This window comes from Furipterus horrens, unplaced genomic scaffold, assembly GCF_987537825.1.
Source record: "Furipterus horrens unplaced genomic scaffold, mFurHor1.1.pri manual_scaffold_5, whole genome shotgun sequence".
NCBI classification, from domain to species: Eukaryota; Metazoa; Chordata; class Mammalia; order Chiroptera; family Furipteridae; genus Furipterus; species Furipterus horrens.
Genome location: NW_028327175.1, coordinates 44,717,668 through 44,725,167, shown reverse-complemented (window position 1 = coordinate 44,725,167; position 7,500 = coordinate 44,717,668).

Below are 7,500 nucleotides of genomic sequence, written 5' to 3'. Positions count from 1 at the left end.
ATGTAATTCACTGGCACACCCACAACTAGCCCAAAACTCCCACTTTAACATCCTCTGTCGACTCCCCTAGGGCAGTCCCCACATTCAGCCCCAGCAGAGCTCTTCTGCAGAGAACCTATGTCCTGACCATACGGAAAGGACCCAGTGCATGTGAAACAACACACTTCCCACACATTGAAGATAATATCTCTATTTACATATACTTACATACTTAAGAATCTACCTAGTATTTTATTTGTTTGGCCAACGACAGTGTCATTTTCCCAACCTTAAAGCACCAACCAAACCCCTTGACTTTTAGTTGGCCTGGCCTGAGGAGCAGGCAGAGGGTGGACAGGTGTCAGGAATCTAGGAGGAGCAAGTTCTCTTTCCCATGCTCACACCACCAACCAACATCACACCGAAGAGATGGCTCTTTTGCTTGGGTTTGATTCCCTGACCAAATTCGAATAGCTCGGTCACCATGACAGGTGAGCCTTTCTATGCTCCCATTCCGAGTTCCCCCTAACCTGTCCTCAGAGCAAGTTTTGATGAGGAGGAAGCAGAAACAACACAAGGACGAGGCCAGCAGTACGGGGAAGGAGCGTGTGGCCTGGGGAGGGTCTCTCTGCCTCTGTTCCCTCAAAGCATCCCGTGTAAAGTAAGAGAAATATAGTTTAAGGGAATAAGTAACTTTCTCTTAATGCTTTTATGTAGAATATAAATAAAAACGTCTTTGGGAAACTTTGCTGTTTGACTTGCTTTATAGCATGCTCTAAGCAAAAAATGGAGTGCTTGCCCTACAGATGCAATTTCAAGATTAGGCCCCTGCTCAGACTGCTGTCCCTAAGTCCCTCCACTACAGAAATTCTGGAGTTTTCACTGTGATTCTGGGCATTACAGAGGGGAGGAGGCTCTCCCTTCAAGGTGGGAGAGGCCTGAGGATGGGAACGTGGGGTTCCAGACAAGATTGGGACCTCCTTCATAATTTTGCCTGGAGGCAGCACACATCACTTCTGGAACCTTCGTCATTGGCATGCTTCGTCTCCAAAATAACGGCATGAAAAACCCCTCCCCTCCCAAGGCTTGCATCATGCCTTTTTATTCCGATCTGAGTCATGGCAACGTTCTTTGAGTCTTCTGCCAGGATTTAATCAAAGTTTTACAATGTCCTTCCTACATGAGTACTTTCTGGCTTCTCCCTCCAATTTTACTTTGGCAACAGAATATCCTTTTGAAAAAGTGGCTCCAGGATCTCCGCCTCTCCTGCAGCCCCCCTCTTCACTGAGGGGGTGGGATGGGGGTCCCAAGGTCGCCACCTCCCTCTGTCCTTCCTTCTTCCCTTGCCCGTTGTGTCACTTCCCTGCCTCCTTCCTTGTATTATTTTCTTCACTCAAATATTCTCCCCCCTCTCGGTGCCCTTCCAGTCCCCAGGGGACAGTGCCATTCTCTGGGTCCCAGACTGAAAGCAGGCAGGCGGCTCAGTGCCCTACAACCTTGGATGAGTTCCTTAATATCTCTTAATGCCTCAGTTTTCTGTACAGTAAATAGTTCTCAGTTCGCATCCATAGTTGGTTTAAAAACATTTGGATGAAAATCCTACTACAACCTGGGTACATTCTACCTTGCATTACATAGAAACTTCCTTTTATTTTTATTTTATTTTTAATTAAAGTATAGTTGACATACAATGTTATATTAGGTTCTGGTGTACAACATAGGGAGTCAACATTTATATACCTTATGAAGTGATCACCACAATAAATCTAGTAATCCTGTCACTGTACAAAGTTATTCTGCTGTTATTGTCTCTATTCCTGGTGCTGTACATTGCACCCCATGACTTACTTTATGACTGGAATTTTGTACCTCTTAATCCCCTTCACCTTTTTTGCTCATCTCTACCCCATATAAAAATTTTCTTAATTAAAAGTAGCTTTCTAAATGTTTACCAACAGCACACTGGTAAAATAATGGTGTATTCATTAAAAAGCATGAGGTGCCTTTAAATACAGTGTCTGAAGAGTAAAGAAAACCACTCACAGAGTAACATTCTAGTATCATCTCTGTTTTTAAATATATATGCTACGTGCTTTGTGTTAGTATTATGTTATCGTCACACAAAAACTTGTGTGCGGTTAGAAAAAAATCTGGAAGGATAAAGACCACACATAACAACGGTTGCTTTGAGTGGAAGAAGAGGCATGGAAGGTGGGGAAGGAAACGGTCACTTTTGATTTCTAGATTTCTGAATCATTTGAAATTTTTACCAGTATTTCTTCAATAATTAAATGGCAACAATTTTAAATAAATTTTGGGAAATTGTTTCTATAGCCTGGAATAGAGCTTTACTGATAGGTATAAAATTGTATAAAATAAATGATCATAAAATAAGCATTTTCCTTTGGTCCCCATTCATGAAATGTCATTTGTTCTTAAAAATTAAATTTATTATTTGACTGCTCTGTGCTGTGGAAAAGTGAGAGTTGAGTGGACCCCAGTTTTTGGTTCTGCCCCCACGTAGCAGCCCCCCTTCAAGTCTTCTGACTTCTCCCCACACAAACATTTCAGCCACCCTAGGAAGGCACGAATTGCAGCTCTCCGAGAGAGGAAACGGGGTTAAAGGCTGAGGGGAAGTGGAGATAGTGAGTTGTCCTTTCCCTTATTAGGTTCAATTCAAAGAACGCTGTTTTTATATGATCAATTTATTACCCAGAGAACAGCCCCAACTTCTGCCTCGTGGACTGTAGACTGATTTTACCAAATTATTTATTTCATACCTGTTGTTTTTGCTATCAAGCAATTTAGATGTCACATGAAGTTGACTATGGTGGGTTTTTACTGATCTTATGTCACCAGATGAAGCCATTTCACTGTGAACCTTTTCACTAGTGGAAATTTTGTAAACTTGTTTATAGCCAGGGTGAAGCATGAACTATCAAAGAAGCAAGACACACTCATACGTGTGCTCAATCTTCATTCACTCCATCCTACCAGAATAACCTGCTACATCTTTAATAATAGAACCCCACCCCCCACGGAACCCAATGCCCCAAGGAGGAAGTTAGTGAGAACAACTTGGGAGTGATTTCCTCTTTCTTCCCTCATTCATTCTATCCTCCAGCTTATTTTAAGACACCTCTACATAAACAGTCCTGATGCCTGCATGACTCAGACCCTGTTAATCATGGAAAACAGGAGTTTGTTTGGCAGGAGAATCAGCCACCATCGCAGGCTCCTGTGCTTATGTCTGATGTGGGTGTTCTCTTCTGCCCAGGCCTGAGGAGTCGATGAAAATGGCATGTCAGTCCTATTCATTTATGCAGAAACTAGACAGTAGTTGTTCAATAGTGTTAGTCTTTCTTGGGAACAACATCAACATTAAAGCACTCAATGTTCATCATTTTAAAAACTTTGTATTTAACTCTGAGATCTCTTTATTTATGTATTTTCAGATCTACATGACCTTTCTTCCTCAGGGCCCCACTGCCACCAGGCCTAGAGAAGCCCACTCTCACTGAACAGCTGCAAGGCCTCCTAACTGGTCTTCCTGCTTCTGTTCTGGCACTACTGCAACCTGGCCTCTCCATACAATAATCATTTAAAAATGCAAATCAAGTCCAATCCTTGCCTGGTTAAATACCCTTCAGTGGCTCACCTCTCTACATGGAATAAGACCGAACGTCTTTGCATGCTCTGGACCCGGCTTCCTCTTGACCTTGATGTTGGGCGTCCTCTCTGCTTGCCAGCCATGCTGGCTTCCCTACACCTCCAAGACCACAGCAGGCTGGTCCTGCCTCAGTGCTTTGCACTGCTCTCCTCTGCCTGTACCCCCCATCCTTCTGCTTGTTCCCTTCACTTCTCTTTCTGCAACTCAATGTCTCCTCAAAGTGCCTTCCATGACCCACTTTCCAAAGTTGTCCCTCCTTAGTCTCCTTTCCAGCTTCCTATTTGTTTTATTTTAATACTCATTATACTCTATAATTACTTGATTATTGTCTTCTGCCCCTCTCCCCCACCCCAGCTGACTGTGCGGATGAACAATTAGAGCTTGCACTGTGAATGCGTAGTCCAGGGACCTGCCAAAGTCCCGGGAGGTTTGGAGAACTGACAAAGACTCTTTGCCTGGCCAAACTTTATTCAGGCTTCTGAACCTTCTCCCAAGCCCTTTTGTGTATGTACTTGTAAAATCCACTTTTAGCAAGAACCCAGTTAAGTCACTTTAACCAGAAAAATCTCACTCTCAACTAGGTGCTGTCTAATCACCCTGACCTGTCTTCAGCAAAGATTCCTCTTAGGTCAGTTTGGCCAGGATCCTCTTTTACTCCTGATATTTCCTCTAAATAAGGTTTCATCCACTGACCTCCACCCCGCTATATTCAGAGCTGAGCTCAGTCTCTCTCCCTCCGCAAAATCTGGTTGCAGTGGTCCCTGTAACTATTGAATGGTACTGAGTAAGGTCTGCCTCACCATCTTTAACAAGTGTCATTGAATCTATTTTTCTTTAACAGAGCCCAGGTTATAAACTCCTGCCGTACCATCAGTGTGAGTCATCACCAGCAAAACTTACTACAAGTTCTTGTTACCATCACCAAGTAATTTTATTGAACGATTTGTCAACACTAGTTTAAATCGGTTAACCCTTCTCTGGTTAAAATCTGTAAGTCAAGTATTTTTTAAGTCGACATCAAGAAAATAGGGTAAAGATCATGGAGAAGTTTAATAGGACAGAATGCAGAAGCATGACTCAGTTCTCCCAGATCAAATCCTTTCCCAATGACCTCATTATTTTATTTGAAACAATGAAAATTCCATGATCACTGGCATATCTTTACTCAAAAACAGTAAGGAAAATGTTTTAACTTCCTCTCAAAAGTCTTTGTGTCAATGCCTCCTTCTATTTATGTGCATAATCAATATATTTTTTTTATTTTTTAATATGCTTTATTGTTTATGCTATTACAGTTGTCCCAATTTCTTTTCCCTTTGTTTCTCTCCAGCCAGTGACCCCCCCTCCCTCCAGTTGTCCCCCTCTTAGTCCATGCCCATTGGTTGTGCATACAGTTCTTCTCAACATCTTCCTGTCTACTCCACTCCCTCCTACTATGCTTCTTAATTCCTGTACCATCTCCCTCCCTTTTCCCCTTCCCCCTCCCCTCTGACCTCCCCCTAATATGTTCCCCATACCTATAGTTCTTTTCCCACTCTCATCACCTACTTAGTTTGCTCTTGTTTCAATTCCCTAGCTTCTGTTGTTGGTTGTTGTGATACAGTTTTCATTTTAATGTTCATAGTTTTGATCCTCCTTCTAAATAAGTCCCTTTAACATTTCATATAACAGTGGTTTGGATCTAAAGAACTCCTTCAGTTTTACTTTGTCCTGGGAGCACTTTCTCTGCCCTTCTATTCTGAATGACAGCTTCGCTGGAGAGAGTAATCATGGTTGTAGGTTTTTGCTTTTCATTACTTTGAATATTTCTTGCCAGTCCCTTCTGATCTGCAGGGTTTCTTTTGAGAAATCAGCTGAGAGTCTTATCAGGACCCCTTTGTATGTAATTCTCTTCTTCTCTTTTGCTGCTTTTAAGATTCTCCCTTTATCCTTAATTTTTGACATCTTGATTATAACCTGTCTTGGTGTGGTCCTCCCTGGCTCTAGTTTTTGGGAACTCTCTCTGCTTCCCAGACCTGTAAGTCTGTTTCCTTCCCCAAGTTAGGGAAGTTCTGCTTCATTATTTTTTCACATAAAATTTCAATTTCTAGTTCTTCTTCTTCACCTTCTGGCAGCCCTATGATTCAAATGTTGGCCCGCTTATAGCTGTCCGATAAGTTTCTGAGACTCTCCTGTTTTTCTCATTTCTCGTTTCCTCTTTCTGCACTGGTTGACTGTTTGTTCCTACCCTATGTTCCAATTTGTTGATTTGATCCCTGGTTTTCTTTCCCTCACCACTAGTTTCATATGTGTTTTTGTTCATTACAGCAGGACTAGACTTCATTCCTTCTCTGTCTTGTTTAAGATCTGCTTTTAGGTCTGTAAGCATTTTTATAACCAAAGCTCTGAACTGAGCCTCAGAAAGATTTCCTATCTCCGGAGCCATTAGATTAGAAATTTGATGTCTGGTCAGCTTCATCACCAGGATCTCTATCATGATCTGTGCCATCCTGATAGTTTTGTGTTTACCTTTGCTTCCTGGGCAGGGCTGTTGCACCTCCTATGCTAGAGGGGGCGGAGCCCCATGCGCTCATCACAACCAGATGACCCGTCTCACCACGCTGTGGCATTTTCTGCAGGGGTGGGCGTTCAATACGGATTCCTGCCGTTCACTCTCCGCTGAGAGAGTGGGAACCTCTTCCCCCATCCCTACCCTGTCCGGGCCTCACAGTCCAAGGCAATGGAGGCCTGCCTTTCCGGCTTTGGAATCGCAAGCTGACAGGTTTGGTCTGCAGCCAGAGGTGCTCCCCAGGCACTCCTCGCCTCCCCCTAAATACAGGTGTCTGTGCTTACCGCTGTCCTGCCTCTGTCACTGCTGCTGCCGTGGACAGCACAACTTGTACTCTTCTCCCCAACTTCACTCCTCCTACCTGTCCAAACGAGCACCACTTCTTTATAACTTCATACATTGGACTTCCATTTATTTTCTGGAACTTCTGGTTATTTCAGGTTTTGCGGTAGTTGTATTCCTTCTTAGTTGTCGAGGGAGATGGAGCGTGTCAGTCTAGACCTCCATCTTGGCTGGAAGTCTCCTGTGTGTGTTTTCAATATTATTATTATTATTTTGAGGTTTTCACACAAGTAAAGGTATTAAAACAACCAGAGTTTAAATTTCTTTAGTTTTCAACAATAAACTTATTTGTTTATTTGTGAAGCTTTCGGCAAAGTCACAGATAAGAGCTGAGGTAGGACAGTGGCATGATGTGACAAAGCCTGGAGACTCATTAGATGGAGGATGGGATGGTCAGCAAGTGATGGAGAAGACATTAAAGATGAGCTTTCTATGTTTGGAGTGGGGTGCACTAACATAAACACCATGTATTACTGTTGAACTCAGACTATAACCCAGGTGTTCTAATACTTAAGGTTTTTCAAATACCATATTTCCTCACTTATCACAGGTATTACATTCTAGACCCCCTGCGATAGGTGAAAATGCGTGAAGTAGGAACCTTACATTTATTTTAGTATTTACATATATTTTAAGGTTTTATAAACCCTTCCCATATAAACTTATAAACCTTTCCCACTCCCTTATTAACCTTTTCCACACTTTTATAAATATTACTGATGTTCTTAAAACATATTCTACACTCTTAAACCTATGTAGCTTTAACAACACATATGTACAGTACTGCAAAATCCCATGATATAGTGAAAAATCCACGATAAATAATTAAATATAATATTTTTAAAATTCCTGTGATATAGTGAGGCCACGATAAGTGAACCACAATATAGAGAGGGACTACTGTATACTATATATCTTTGATTTGTATAAGATCAATTAAGTGATAGAGCTTTGTTTGTTT